We start from the raw sequence: 4234 nt of genomic DNA, 5'->3' as shown, positions 1-4234 counted from the left end.
CCACTGATGTAAGGCGCCGGTATGAGTGAGATGGATGAGTTTCTAGGAAGACGCTTGTTATCCGGATTCCTATATGATTATGTGTTTGATTGTTTTAGAACGGGGTTCTAAAACTGAATATGTATCTGTTGATTGAATGAGATTTTGTTATCCTGATTGAATAATGGAACTTCTTTATTCTTCTGAACCTATCATCTGCATTTTATTATCTGCAACCATGCATCTCATGTAGTGCTAGGTTAGATATCCTGCTTACTGAGTCGGTGTGACTCACCCCATAAATCCATCTCCTTGTAGATAAAGGAAAAGCTCAGGCGAAGCAGGAGTCATAGTCAAGGTAGATCTCATGACGACCTGTGGCATAGGAAATGTCTTTTTGGGAAATGGGTATCAGGTTTTTAAAACCGAGCTTATGCGCTCGTGAAAGTTTTTATATGGTTTTTGAAAGAAATTTTATAATATAATAACGTCTAGATAATTGGCCTGAAACTCTTTTTATGTTTTGAACTCGGTAAGAACGATTTTGGGCTCGTGCTTACGAATAGCAAGCTAGAGTAGTCCGCATTTTTATAACTCCTCTAAAAACGAAAAATTTTATCGGCTTTTAGCGGACTAGCTCTTGGAACCCTTGTTATTCCTTATATGTAAATTAATTTTATTTCCGCTATTTTTTTTTATAAACGTTTTGTAAAAAACGTTTGAAAATGTTTTATGTTCATTTCATTTGAGAATATAAATGGTTTATGAAAATGTTATGGGAAAGGTCGCGTTCCGAGGACGACGGGTGTCCTACGGGCCGTGACCGATCAACTCTCATATCATACATATTAAACAATAGATCATAATCCTTTTATATATTAAAATAGTTTGCGAAAATCCGGGGAAATTTTTCGCTTTAATAACTTAGAGTCTTATAGCGACTCCTATACAAATACGTTCCTAAACGTTTTAACAAAAGACACTAACCCCGGTTAAGAAACCCCATAGCCCATAGGTCAAGGCAATACGCGCTCGGTCTCGGTCTTCGATCTCGTTTCCCGCTTACAAGCTTTTCCCTTCTCTACATTACCAAGGGTCATAAAACTATGAGTCGATTGACTCAGTAAGCGAGAGTCTAACCTATGAAAGGAAAACAACTAATGCAAAGCCATGTGACGTGCAAACAAACACAGAAGAATGCAAGATGCAAATATCGCTAATTCTATAGCATGCATAATGTGTGATCACATACTAGCTAACACTTGTCACTCTGCAAGGTTATACATCTCTCTGTCATAACCTCCGGAATGACAAGAGACCAACTTCAGACTTCGAGCAGCAGTCTTCCGTTGGCCTAAGAGTTTTCGTTTTGTCTGGGATCCACTAATAGTAACATATACATCAACGCAATCCATCTCCTGCACGCCCGTGGGTACATGGATGATTCCTCACACGTACGCCCGTGGGTACGTGGACCTAAATGCACTCACACGTACGCCCGTGGGTATGTGGACAATAGGTCACGCATACGCTCTGTGGGTATGTTGATAAGCGCTTAGCAGGGGTTGATCATGCCGCTTGTGGGGACCCTCTGCCAGAAGTCCGAGTCCGTACACTCGTGGTACTATCGACAACAGTTCAATTAAAGTTTGGGTACTCTAGCATATAGAGTACACCACTAAACACAAACAGGAGAGCGTCTCGGGGTAAATCCTGAATGAATTACTATTTCACTTTAGTTTAGCTCGTTAAATTTTAAGTTGAAGACTCGGGACATAACTCCCGGTACTTCTACCCTCGGCTCGAATCAGAGAGTCCACTTTGCTCTCATGTCACCCCTGATCTAACCTACTCACTAAGGTTAGCAAAAGGGATCTAACTATTACAAGGTAGCAACGTGGTTGGTTCAAGTTAGCGTTTGAACCTACGAGTAAAACCCGAACTAAGTTTTACATAATGAGTGGCCGAAGACTTAATCTTTGTGTTCATGTCTTTTAAGGTTTTTCCTACTCTTGTTTACTAACAAATAAATGCACAAACAAACAAGGTTATTCCCTTGGTAAGTAGTTGACTTATGTCTCCTCACTTACCTGGAATAGCTCGACAGAAAGTTCGACGACTTCCAGCGATGTCTTGATTTTCACACTCTCCGTGACACTTGACACTTGTAGAAACGTCACATGAGTTAATCGAGCTTTAATTTCGATAACTCTTTTTCTTTGAAAACTTCAAAATCCGGCTTCGTCGCCTTTGACTCGTTCGGTTCCCGCTCGTCCGTCCAAATCTGTCATCAAACTGCGGAATCCGACATCGAGTTAATTCCTTAATTTCAAACTCTTATCAAATTCCAAAATTCCAAATCCGAAATCTCGACTCAAAAACCCGAGCCCAACCAAGTCAACAACCAAACACGAATCCAACTAACTTGTCACAAAATCTTTAGACTTGTCATAAAATTTCTAGACTCGTCATAAAAATTTAGACGTCACAAAATTTTCTAGACTTGTCGTAAAATTTTTAGACTCGTCATAAGATTCAAATCTCAAAAACCCGAGCCCGAACGAACAATCAATCTCAAACATTACTCATCGATTTCAAAATTCAGCTCTCGAGTCATCCAATCAAATGCATTTTCTCAAATCAAAACTAAATTTCTCGAGACAATCCAACGAGCTCGGAAACATACTCGAATCAAAATCCGGACCAATTCAAATTCATTTCCAAATTTAATTTCAAATCCAAATCACAACCTCAACAAATCACAAATTTCAACTCAAGGCTCAAAATCACATCACGAAGCACAACGGCCAAAAAAACATCACACGGCCAAAACAAAACTCCATAACAAGAAATTCGTCCAAAAATAATTCCAACAAAAATCAAACCATGCCTCTCAAGCATTACACAAACATTTATCAACCTCATACACGTCTCATGATCAACAAAACACCTTAAGAAAAAACAAAACCCCACGGATCAGCCATAAATCCTTGTTCACTAGCAAAAATTCGGCCAAAAAATCAAACACACGTTTATAATTTCCAGCTTCAATACCCTGTTTTCAAAAATTCATAACTCACTCAATTCTCAACGGATTTACACGTTCTAGGTCAATTTAGAAACCTCATAACGTCTATTATCCAGGAAAAATATCAAAAAATCCAAATTAAATCGGTACCGAGCTGTACACGTCAATTTACAGATGCTGTTAACAGCGAGTTCAAAATTATCAAATCATTAAAAAAATCGACTCAATTACACAAATCCGAGCTAGGAACATCATTAATCAAGTCCAACAACCAAATAAAACCCATCAATTCCACTGATTTTAGCTCGGATCAAAAAGGCCCAAATCAAACTCATGAACCCTAACTTGAGCTTTCCAATTCAACCATATCAATTCTTACCTCTAATCTGCTCTCCGGTGTGCTCTCACCTTGTTCCCGGTGTCCTTTCTCGGTCAGCGGCCACGGCGGCTCGACGGCGGCAACTCTTCTCCTCGGCGAGGCGCGCGCGCGGTGGCTGTGAGCCGCGCGAGAGGTAGAGCGACGATGGAGAGGAAGAAGAAGAAGAACGAAGATGAGTGAGGGTGGTGATGGGGTTGAGTGGCCGAGAGGAATGGCTTGGGTGGTGGTTGTTGCCGATCTTTTTTTCTCTGTTTCTTCTTGCAGGAATCACGTGGAGAAGATGAAGAAGAAGGAGAAAAATGACGTGAAGAAGATAAGGAAGAGAAAGAGTGGGGGTGAGGTGGCCGTGTGGGAGTGGAGAGAAAAAGAGGATAAGAATGCCATGTGGCACTCCCACATCTTGCCACACGCCTCCAAAAACAACCCCTAAAAAAACTTTTTCTTTCGCTCTCGTCCCTCACTTTGTTGCACTTTAATCCTTTCCAAATAAATCCTCTCAAACTCGACCTTAATTTATAAAAAAAATTAATATATTTATGATTATTATTTTTTTTCTCCAAGATATTTAAAATTTAATGACATATCATGTGCAACAAGAATTTGATTCAAAATAAAATTCGTTTATTTTATTCAAATTCACAAGTCGAGCGTTGCAAAAGTTTTTATATTACAATCCCTACCCACTTAGAAGAGTTTCGTCCTCGAAACTTAGAACAAGGTAGGGTATTTCTTTTGCATTTCGCTCTCAAGCTCTCAAGTAGCTTCTTCTGCGGAGTGTTTCTTCCATAGTACTTTGACTAGAGGTATAGTCTTATTCCTCAAGACTTTCTCCTTGTGATCTATGATTG

General features: G+C 39.7%; 1 long non-coding RNA gene across 2 annotated transcripts; it reads right to left on the bottom strand.

The window, feature by feature from the left end:
• Window positions 1-827: 827 nt before the first annotated feature.
• LOC149402531 (uncharacterized) lies at window positions 828-3711 on the bottom strand. Of its 2 annotated transcripts, XR_016296217.1 has the most exons (3): window positions 3387-3707; window positions 2070-2274; window positions 828-1060 (listed from the first exon to the last, which is right to left on the bottom strand). It is a non-coding gene; the product is annotated as an uncharacterized LOC149402531 (long non-coding RNA). The 2 variants fall into 2 exon arrangements; XR_016296216.1 differs by lacking the exon at window positions 828-1060 and having other exon boundaries at window positions 1691-2274; window positions 3387-3711.
• Window positions 3712-4234: the final 523 nt, after the last annotated feature.

This window comes from Urtica dioica, chromosome 3 (assembly GCF_054948205.1).
Source record: "Urtica dioica subsp. dioica isolate 48M chromosome 3, U.dioica_male_clone48M_v1_H2, whole genome shotgun sequence".
Classification (NCBI taxonomy): domain Eukaryota; kingdom Viridiplantae; phylum Streptophyta; class Magnoliopsida; order Rosales; family Urticaceae; genus Urtica; species Urtica dioica.
The sequence above is the reverse complement of the archived record's forward strand: the minus strand, read 5'-3'. Positions and strand labels throughout refer to the sequence as shown.